This window comes from Helicoverpa armigera, chromosome 16 (assembly GCF_030705265.1).
Source record: "Helicoverpa armigera isolate CAAS_96S chromosome 16, ASM3070526v1, whole genome shotgun sequence".
In the NCBI taxonomy this organism is placed as follows: Eukaryota; Metazoa; Arthropoda; class Insecta; order Lepidoptera; family Noctuidae; genus Helicoverpa; species Helicoverpa armigera.
The window spans coordinates 8,112,825-8,125,151 of NC_087135.1; positions in this window are offsets into that span (position 1 = coordinate 8,112,825).

The window sequence follows — 12,327 nt, forward strand, 5'->3', positions numbered from 1 at the left end:
GGTCGAAGAGGTCATTCTGTACCGAGGGCTGCAGTGAAAGGGTTAAAACGCCCTAATAACTGGTCATATAGACCTGGCGTGGGTTTGATGGAACCGGTTCGATGCAATATTGACCGTTTTATACTTAGTTTACTTATCGGCTTAAAATGAAAGACCAAGAGTGGATGTGCAGAGAAAACACATAAGTATCTGCATAAAATAATAAGTATATTATATCGGTAATTTCATGCGTGCTTTTTTATCTTATTCTTGAGGACTAATTGTGAAAATATATATATTTTCTACAATAATTCATTAATCATCAGCGTACACGGTTGGTTGTAAACAAAGTCTGCTAAAACAAAAATATCGGATAGTCAGAAGAACCTAGGTATAATAATATCGACTTATAAAACAAAGTGCCTGTATCTATAAGTTCCTATCTAGAAAAAGGAACCAAAAGAACTACATTGAATTCACTTAAAAAATAAAATGGGGTTTTATCATTACTTTCCTTATTAGGACGTAGGAAGGTATAAAATAGCCCACTAGATAAGTGCCTACACTTTGGGCTAACGATGATCCATTATGAGAAGAGATCGTTAGCACAAATTCTAGTTCAGGTAGGTCCTGCCCACTCCTTTAAAATATAATTATGACGATATTTGCAATCTAGGCTTTTCCGAATTACGTTGGGTTAAAGTCTATCCAGATGCAGCTGAGTACCAGTATTCCTCATGCTTTTTTGACCTCAACTCTTCCTAGCTCCTGGGCAATCCGATAGCCCATGCTAGATTGGTAGTCAGATTTTTTCAGACTTCTGTATCTGCCATGCCAGTAAAGACTGACAAAGGTATACAAATGACAGTCGAGAATGTGAATTTAACGTGCCTTCAGAAACACGGGAGATGCATAAAATATGACGATATCTACAATAATGAACATAAATGGTTTTCATATGTACGAATAAAAGTAAGCATAATTTCGAAAGTTGCCAATTATATTTGAGCATACTTTGTACCTATGTTAAATAGACTCGTCTTTTTTAAAGGATTTAATATGATTGTTTCTATTAATGAATCTATTTATTTTTAGTTCATTAAACTAGATAGGTATTGTACTGAAATTACCCCATTTTGGTATCAACAATACAGTCACGAATGTTACCTTTACATAAGCAAAGAGTTCGCGACCTAGCTAAACCAGAGATTACAAAAGATCATACTCAGTGGAAACTGAACAAATATACAATAACAGTTCTACTCAAGTCTCTAAACAACTAAAACCACGCCTCCAACATTCAAAATCTTCATTAAAGTCCATTCCGTAGAATGTAATCAAAGCAATAGGCAAAATAGGTGTGCATAGTTAGGAAGAAACCAATATAACTTGAGCTTCCCCACCTCTCTGCGTTCTTCTCCGATCAGATTAGAAAAGGGCCGACAAATAATCCAGGAGGGCTCTAATTTGGATGGCCAAGTTGAGCGCTACAATCCGAATCAAAATTCAAAACCGCGCTCTCTCTTAATCCCTGTTGAGGATCACAATAAAAGGTAATACATTTTAACTCCTGCCTAAGAAGTGGACGATTTTGGACCTTATTGCCTCGTAAGAGAGATTATAGCACCTTGGCTATGGCAAAAATAAGATTATCCAAGCGAAAGTAGAAGGTGAAAGGGAGACATTTTGTTGTAAGGTGTGACGTGTACTGCGTTTAGAAAGGATAATGACTTGATTTCGAAGAAATAAAAATGATGGTATTACTTGAAGTAAAAGTTTATTAAATTGATAATTAGCAATTAAGTCTTCAAGTTGTGAGATAACAATGTATTGAATACCTAAACAAAATATATAAAAATCTAGCACGTTTTGGTATGTACTTACTTCCTGAATTTTTGATAATAGTAAAAATGTTTTTGTAGGAATAAATTAAAAGGTTTCTTTTACATTCTCTGCTGCAAAAAAAGTTTTATATGCATAACAGGCTATTGAGACTTTTATATTGATAATTCACGGTCATATTAATTAACCGATTATTATGCAGATTTTCGCCATGATTTTCCTTACGCATTTTTCCAACTTTTCTAGTTCAAATTACGCCCAGTGTCCGCGATTCTTTCAGCGCAGGTGCGGGCCGGCTATAGCTGGGTAACCCGGCGCCACTCATTTGTGCTCAGCAATTAACTCGCGCGGTTCGTGACGCGAACGCCGATGTCTTCGCCACTCACCTTGTGTGTATGTTTTATTTTGTAAAACAGTAAACACCAACTACTTATAGGTTTGCCCAGTGGTGTTTTCTGCTTTGAGAAAGAGTAGAAGAAGTGGTGTTCCGTTTTTTTTCACTTTTTTTCAATTGGTTAAGTATATTATTATTACTTTAAAATTCTTTAAATGCAAGTATTTACTTACAGAAACAACGTTTTAAACTACGTCAATGACTGCTATATTTAATAAATTACCATGATGTAAGTAGTTCAAATAAAGTAAAAATTTCAGCTCAGGCTTTACCGAACTTAAGTTATTACGCTACCTAATTATAGGACTGAGCATTTTTTTAAAAACCATAAAGTAAGTATGGATTATGAATAATTAAATAAAACACACAGCTTGCCTCATTATCATTCATTGATCTCCACACAAAATATACCAGCAAAACTTCACTAAAATCACCTCGAAATCCAGATTAAAAAACAGAACAAACAATTACAAACATACCTACATTAAACCATATCTATGTCCATTAAACCCGCGGCCCCTACATCAGGTAGCGTACATTCGCTGGAAGTAAATAACAAAGAAATATATAACACAAAAGGCTTCCAGGGGGAATGTGGACAATTTTACACGAGTATTTACAACCTCGCTGTCCAACGGTCTCGGGAACTCTGCTAGTGATGTGCTAGTGGTTTGTCGATAAAGCTTGGACGAGTATTTTATGGTTGGATTGAAAAATATGAAAAAATATAGGGACCACCTAATGAAAGAAAAAAGCGATTCTCTTTCTTTTTAGCTACAAAATATAAAGTTTCAGTTATGCTTTTACATCAACACACCTAAGTCATTTTAGTTTGTTGATTTTGTATCTTTTGTTCTTAAACAGTATATATAAACAATATATGTTATATTCACAATGTGTGTGATGTCCACCATTGTTTCATGCTAAATAAATAATGGGTAAAATGATTTGATAAAAAATACGAAACGCCAGCTTAATAGTCAGGACTGACTCTTGCAAAATGAACACATCTACATTAGTACTTACCTTTTAAATAGTTTCCATTAGTATCAACAGTTATTCCAACGCTTTAACATATTCTACAAACAAAACAAAAAAAACCTACAAAAACAAAAAAACTATCGACACCACGATCCCCGCACTAACAGAGCCGTCATCAACACCGCATTCGGAAAATCTACACTTAACCAGAAGAGCCAGCCCTCCCATTTATCCTTACACTCGGTGTCCGTAGAGTGGGGACCCCCCCTGGGAGGGGGTCTAATTCGGGGGGCAAAAGGGCATCGGGCGAAGCTAAGCGCTACAAGCGCTGATTACCACTTTAGCTAAACTTTATTCTTTGCTTTTGGTGATTTAAGTTTTGTTTGTAGGTGAGACGAGTTAGAAGGTAGGTCACAAGATTATGTTCGGATTTTACCTTTTGTTTTAGGAAATGTAACTGGGACTGTGTATAACTATATACGGTAAGTAAAGTATAGTTTTGTTATGTAAGAATTTGTTTAAGGATAAAAGTATAGTGAGGCTTCCTAAAAGTTTTATTTTGTGACTTAGATATAATAAAATATTTCTGGACGAAACCCAATAACTGAATAACAGTCACAATTAAATAAAAGTATCTCAATTCCATCAATTTACTAAACTCAATCAACACGACAACAATCCAGTATCCCTAAACACCAAAAACAACACATAATTAAAACACCATACGTAACAGAGGGGAAAAGTTATCTGTACGTAAGCGCCCCTACAGGGGGGAGTGGGGTGGGGCGTTCTGGCCCATCAGTCTGGCCACGGCAATTCAGATGATGAATTAATCCAACAAATGTGACGGTATCACTTAGCCCTAATGCACGGGTATAATGTTACCCGAAAATTTCTCTCGCAGAATTCGCTCGCTTCACTTTGAAAATCTCTGTCGACTTAAATGTGCGACAGTCCTTTGTTTCTTTATAGGGATTATGTTTTGCGCGCGTCTGGAGGTTAATGTGTGTTTTTCTTATTCGTGGCTGGGTAGTGGGCGGTTTGGTTTATGAGTTTTTTGTAGTTCCAATTTGATGTGGGGTTTCTTTCGTCTAGTCGTGTTGTTAAGCGTTTTGTTGAAATGAATTAAAAGTACGTTAGTGTTGTTTATGTTTGCAAAATAATTTTAGGTGGAGTTGAAAATGTTAAAGTCATTATATAGCCTTACAAATTGGGACATATCAGTTTAAAAGCAAATAGAACATGATGTAGTAAGATGTAGGTAAAGATACATACCTAAACCCAAAACAAACCAACCGAAATGAACTTCCCAAGAAACCTGAAAGATGTCGCCACACATCAAACTAAAACTTTACAAAATGTGACTACTCCGAATAAAGGTGTTGTTTTAATTACATTATCAGGCTGGCACACGCGTGGGGTGGGGTGTACCCTTCTCACGGGTTGAAAGACATTCAAATAATAGTCTTCGAGAAAAGTGGGACGTAGGCGGTACATTGTGCCCCGAGTAGGGAAGTTTTGATTGCGTTGCTGGCTGTCACGGCTGACGGCTTCGATGAATTGTCCCGGCTTCTGTCTGATATGTCGTACGTCGTTTGTTTTTATGTTACATAAGTACTTGTGGAAGGTTTTTTAGTAGGTCAAGCGTTTGGCGAAGATGAGCTTTTTAAAAATGTTATTCGGTTGCTGGTAAATGATAAACTGTTGACCAGATATGTCGATCTTTATACTCAATAGTGACATCTTTCTCTAAATAATTGTATCAACCTAAAACAGTTTTATCTATAGCATAGATTAAATATACTTATTTACGGCTCTTAATTAAGACCACACCAGTGAAATAAAAATGTCGAAACCTCTCAAAAAAGCCCAAATTTATTTTACAACGTCATCCTCAATTAAAAATGCAACGTTTGCCATGCTAAAAACGTACCACCAAAACTCATTGCACACACACATACACACACAACTGCCTCCACAACATTAACACGAGAATTTCGCAACACACACACTCAAACGCTCACAAAAGTGCTTGTGGGGGTACAGTTGACCAATAGCATGCATTTAACCCTTCACAAGGATTAGGGACAAGCATTGTTTCAGATCCCGGAGTTTCGAAGCGCCATTTTGTTCATTTAAAATGGACGGTGTGACAATGGGTCACTATTGTTCGTGAAGAGCGCTAGACCGACGGTCTCAACGAATGTAGGCATCGCATTGTTTTAGTTTTTTTCTAATTTTGCATTTTTTATGCATCGGTGGCGTTCTGGTTTTAAGCCGGCCATCGTACATATTTGATGAAAAGATTTGTTCGAATGTAAGATGACTGGAGGGTTTGCAGATTGAAATGTGTTGAGTTCTGATGATGGGTGTTGAAATCAGACGTATTTGCTTTATTTTCTTCTTTTATTTGTTCTTAGTGTAAAATCGAAATTTTACGACAGTTTAACACTAATGTAGTAAACTAATATTGGGCTTGTTTATTTTTGGTATTGTGACATATCTATATTTCAAGCATTATTTTTTTTAATGTTATTTATTTTCTTAAAATAACGGTTTATGATGCGTGGTGTGTTGATCAAGTACCTATACAACATAGAATTTGTTAACTTTGGTAATATGTACCTTCTTGCGATTCAAAACCATTTTCACATTCTTACAGATTTGGCAAATTGGCTGACTGCAATTAGAATTATGTGATGAAAGACTTAACATAAAATCTATCACCTAATAAAATGTTTCAACATTTAATACCAAGGATACATTAAATCAAATTACATTTAATCACCGACACAATATAAAGCTCGTGCCGTGTATTCAAAAAACCATTTATTTCACAATCCGGATTCCGTAAAACTGGATATTCTAGTTTCTATTGTCACGTAGTTAGGGTCATGACAACTAGATCATTCTTTTGTGTTCTTCGGCCAACTGCGCGGTGGGTTTATGAACATAATATGACCCGTTTTGGGCAATATTGTCCGATATTCGGTAATATAGTTTTGTCAACATCGGGCGTGTTGGACCGGGCCCATTGTTGTAGGGTTAACTTTGACAAATTATCAAAATGTTGAAAATAATGTGTGTTGATGGCTGAGTGTTGATAGATGATTTTTGTGACTTTGTGATTTGTGGTAAAACTATTTTTTAAATGCTGTTAATGTGTACCTTTCTTTTTATAATTGAATCTTATATATATTTTTGGACATACTTAGGTAACATAGGCTTAAACGTATTATTTTCTTTAAAACCTGTGAAATAGAGCTCATCATATAAACTTAGTTACATACTTACTTACCAACTTCATTATAATCATTGCAATCACCGTCATATTCATATGTTTATACATATTTCAGAGGATCCACTACTTAGATACTCGAATAATGAGAAGGAAAAGTAAATATACCTACTTTTTTGCCTATTACCTTACCATTATTTGTGCTACCACTGAATAGAGTTTTCAAGTCCGCAATGACCACTTCAAAGAAAGATCGAGAGGAAAAATGGCGCAATCAACTGGCTAGGCAAATGGATTGCTGGCCGCCATTTAGTTATTGAAGAAAGTCATACCGTTTATGTTTTTTGAAAGTAAAGTCAGGTCTTCTCGTCAAGAGGATCTATAGCAGCTTGTAAGTATCTTATAAGTACGTACATACTCAATGAAACCTCTTTTAGGTACTCAAAATAATCTTAATTTTAATCTTGAAGTAACCCACCGCACATCTTTTGTAAATTATATGCAAGAATGTAACAACTATACTAAAATGTTATTTTGGCGATGGTTCTACGGCTAAAATTGAAGATTTGGATAAATAATATGGTGGTTCACGTATGAAATCGCCCACCTTCAATAAGAAAACTTACACTTTCATAGTTAAGGTACAGTCCAATGAATTTCAGACAGATTTTTGTCTAAAATCTAATTGCTTATTTTCCAAAAAGTCCACAAAACACATTTAACGCGCCACACACAAAGTTCTACATATCAAACGTATACAAATTAAATAAGAGCGCACATAGGACTCAGGTGTTCGTTCCATGTGCGTCGAACCTTATCTAAAGGCACAAAGCGGCCAGACGTATCTCATTACGATGCAATTTTGATGATTGGATAGTTGGATTGATTAGCTCTTAATCGACAAACGGATTTGTGGGCTGAGGTTTAAAGATTGACGGAGTGAATCCGAGTGGGTATCCAATTGGGGATTGTACTTACTAAAAATGGGATTGAAAGTGGGTGAAATCGATGTGTTTCTATTGATTTTTTTATTATTTCACAGTCATAAATATTATTAGCCTCGAATATTTAGATGTAGTTGCAAAACTATGTAGGTATACCGAGCCTGTTTTGTTGTTATTCAATTTCTTATTTACCTTTCTAATTGCGATTACATCTTTGATTCGAAACAACAACCGTTTTGCTTGCACAGCTTTCGCTTCTCTTATTTACCTTTGTTTATGTGTTTACAATAATGAATATCAGTATCTAAGTCAATTTCGCGTTGCGCCGCGTAGTCATACTGGCACTTCTTGTAGGCGGTTGGTGCCACGCAGCTGGCTACGAGCGCTACATTTGTAGCTAATAAAATGTTCAGCCTAAAATCACTAAAAAAATGTGCTGTGGGTTAGTGTAAAGTGTAACTATACCTCTATAGTAGAAATATCAAGGATACAAATAAAAACTACAAGAGATGTCTATAATTTATTTTTACCTATAAATATTGTAAAAAATTGCCATTGATTTTCCGAAGCCAAAATAAGTCAACTACCGATACATATAAAAAAGGGGAAAAAAGTAATGAAACTATACCCGTGCAATAAGCAGGGCCAATAAGGGCACTCGGCAAACAGTGTAAATTACCAATTAGTAAGCCTTTCATACTGATACCCGTGCACAGAATACAAGGTTTAATAAAAATGAGTTCCGTAGATATAAAATAACTTTAATGTAGCTAGTAATAAAGAGAGTTAATATGATATAATATAAAAGCCTTTGTGATAAAGAATTATTTAACTTCAAATTTAAAATGAGAGGACAATTCATTATTTCGGATGTCTAACTGTTAATTTGAAAAAAACTAGTCAATTTCAATATCAGTTTGTAATTTCAGCTTAAGACTACTTTTATGATTCAGGCCAGGCGTATTTTGGCGAGCTTGTTTTTAAGATGGGTAGATCTTGAATGAAACGTGCAGCTATCAACTCTCTATATTATTACAAAATTATCCTTCTGACTACCGTGACCATGAAGACTGTTTTCAAAATAACCAATAATTAACTCAGCCACATTAAAATAAAAAAAACTGCTGACTCCTAAACAGGTACCGCCCTATAGCTCTCGATCCCTAAAAAACTATCGTCACTCCCCGTGCTATATTGCGACACCTTAATTAGTAGCTGGCAACACCGAGTGGTTGGGAATTGCCACTTTTTTCCACCATTGTGCCTCTTTATCGCCACTCTCCCCGAGTCGTGGGAGTCACGTTGCCTCGATGTGCCAATTAAAGTACGATATCAATTGTTTTTGCTGCCTTTTGATGCAGTAATTACGTTTACAAGTTTGTGAATAGTTTTTTCTGCATTTTTTTTCGTTTGTTTGTTGTTTTTTTGCGCGTTCTGTAGCTGTGATTTTGTGACTTACTTTGTTGGCTTCGCAGCAGTCAGGAGCGGGAATCAGCTGTGTATTATGAATGTACATGTATTTTCATGATTTTTAAACTAATTAAAAATACTAGTAGTTTGGACAGCCATGACAATTATACCACTTAATGGTATGGGAAATGTGGTAAAGAAACAGTTTAAAAATAATATCCCAGGTTCTTGCATCATTCTATATGCGTTTAACACCACCACCACAAAAGAGTCTGCTTTATGAATATGATTTTCTTTTAAACAATGACACTAAGCAGTAAAGCAAAGTATTTTATAAGAAATCATCCAAAAACTGTATAGTTTTCCATCTCTTCATATCAGGCTTGCTGGCCCAATCAATTTTATATTTCAACAATGACAGGCCGATTTACAATACTTCTAAAAAACAATGATGCTACAATAACCATCACCACAGAGTATTTTATTCAGCACCCATCAGTACTGCAGTCCACACAATCCTCAATGCTACAGAACAAACATGCTACTGAGCGAGCATACTTAAATATTTGAGCTGCTAGCATTGGAACAATCGCAGCCGAGTCGAACGTTCACCGCGCCGATAAAACTATACGTGGTTTTAAGAAGAACGGCACTTAAGCGGGATGGGGTTATGTTATATGTTAGTAGATTTATGTGTTTTTTTTGTGGTGAAAACTTTTGGCATATCTTTAACTTGAATTTAATTAATACCTTGCAATTTTATCAAAGAAGAAGAGATAATTTGTAATTCTGAATCTAAAATCTATACTTAAATTAATTATGGATGAACATATTAGGTTGGGATATTAGAAATAGGAACCTTAACGAGCAATCTAGAGTTTGTGAGTCATTTTGAAAGAATGAAATAAACAAAAAAATAGAAATAGCTAACCAAAAAAGAAACAATATTCTGAGCTTTTATTATTATTTTGCAAGTAAATAATTATCCACTTATTTATTTTATTGTTCCTCCAATTAGCAGAAAGGGATCTTCTTTTTTCTTGCACAGTGACAGATTGGTGAGATATTGTATGAAACGGTCCATCGAAGCGAGCTGTTATTAAAAAGGCTTTTAATTCTTGATGGTTCCACTTCTTCCCGTAGCCGATACAGTGATCTGAAACAAAAAACAACATAAAATATTGATTTGGGATTTTCGTTTAGATTTTATACTTTAAGAATATACTTTAAGTTACAAATACCTACATTAAGAATATTGCAATTTTTTCTTTGAAGTGCCCAATTAAAGTCTTATTGAGATGCACGCTTAGCATTATTTTTTATACATAGGTGACAGAAAATACCTATAAAGCTTTTTATTGATATTTTTTTAAACAACACAATCATGCGTTCTTAGTATCCCGTAATACTTTCCATATCCACATATGTTTATACAATGTGCACACTAATTTAAACATGACGTAACAAACATATAATCATACAAAACATTTTTTTTTAATAATTTTGTAATTTCATGTTATTACAAAAACAAAAACTACTGTTATATTTACCCTACTTTCAACTATCTTTACATTACCAAAGCCATCAAGAAATCCAATAACAATATTCCCCACACTACCATCATACTATACCTACTATACCTATCACTATACGTTGCATCATTTTTCCTTTGAAAACCATAATGCCAAGGGGCTTTTGTGAAACTACCGTTGACATGCAGCCGGCTTTCAATGCACTCGAATCAGCTCATTAAAGTCTTTCCTTCGCATCATTTCCTTGGTATTTCAATCCTTGTAAATGTTACGTTGTTCCTATGTATGGCTTATTACGTCATGTATTGTTGTAAAGAAAATGCGTTGTGTTTTTCTTTTGTTTTTTTTTTTTTGTAAGCTTGGGAAATTTTGAAATAGTAGTGTAGGTTATTATTTTCGCTTCTGTCAAAGATGGTCTGAAATTGATGTCATTTTTAGACACCAAAAATACTGATGTCATAACAAGAATGACAGTAAAAAAATCCTTACAATTTTTTACATAGGTTAAATATAGAACTATAAAAAAGCAGTGCCAATATCAGGCATATGCTTCATCTAAAAAAACAACAAAAAAAGAAAAAAAAACTCGTCAAAAGCACACAGACATCAATACATCCAAACCAAAAGCACAAACTAGCTAAACAGAACAACAGCCTGTCTGTCCCACAACATTCCGTTTGCCACAACACTTCGTGTCGACTCACTTTTTAATTAGCGTATTTTTCTTTGTGGCGGGCCCGTGTAAATTAGCCTCAGTCGTGAAGTGCGGCAAAGCTAGAGCTCAGACGCACTATCATTGCCCTGGTTTTGTCAAGCCTTTTGTGAAGGCATTAACGTATTAGTTGTTTGTGTGTGTGTGTGTGTGTGTGAGAAGGATATGTGGATGGGAATTAGCTTGTTTATTGATGTGTTTTTTTTTGTATGGTGGGAATAAGTTTTGTCTGATAATTTCCAGGTTATAAATGTTCAATAAGTATACCATTTATGTAGACTTTAATGCACCTAAAAAAATACAAATAAACCTTGGTCTAAATTTTTTTAGTAAATGACATTAAAAAGATGCTTCAAGTTATCTCAAAGCGATTAAGCATGTCATACTTATCATTATAATACCGTCATAATTCTTAACTACAACTTGGTTTATCATAAATTCCGAACAAACAACACAAACACTACCCAAAGGCATTGTAGCACATTAGAATTTTAACTTCAGCAGTTTCAGAAGCGAGAAGATTAACAAATCCCAATCACGGGAGAGATTCGCGTATTCATACCAAAGTTTTCCGCCCATGAGAGGGACACAACATACAACATTTAGTAGGACAGACAAGGACAGTCTGACTAGAGATGTTTTGAGTGTGAGGGCATAGTACATGGGTCTGACATAATGATATATTAATTTCTGTCGCGAGCTTCCATTGTTTTGTTAGGTATTTTACGACGTGACGTATGGTCATTATGTTTTCATAGTTTCATAAAGAGATGTTCAAAGGAGTGCGTGCGCTTAATGATAGAGACGTAAATGTGGGTGATAAATCGCTTTATTGCGAATATATTGTGCTGCGAGCTAGACATTTTGGTTTGGTTAATAATTATTTGAATAACCACAAAACGGTTTTAAACTGGCAAGTTTATAACAAAAATTTAAACCACTGTGCATTTTTTGTACCTATTTGTTTATCATGTCACAAAATTACATATTACATATTCCGATAAGTATAAAAAATATATTCAAAAAATGGTTTAGGTAATATTTTTTTTTATCTCCATTTAAAACCTTTGCATGAGGAGGTTATTAAAGACTACAGAGAGGATCTTTAAAATATATTTATTTCAATAAAGTCTATTATTCAATCTTAATAAATATATTACATTTACATAATATTAATTAAATTAACACACATAGTTAATACATCGCGTCACTAATGAGGTATCTTTGATATCTTTGATATCGATATTCTTGAATGTAGTCCGCTTTGAGCATGCAGTGTAACGACCATCTTTGAT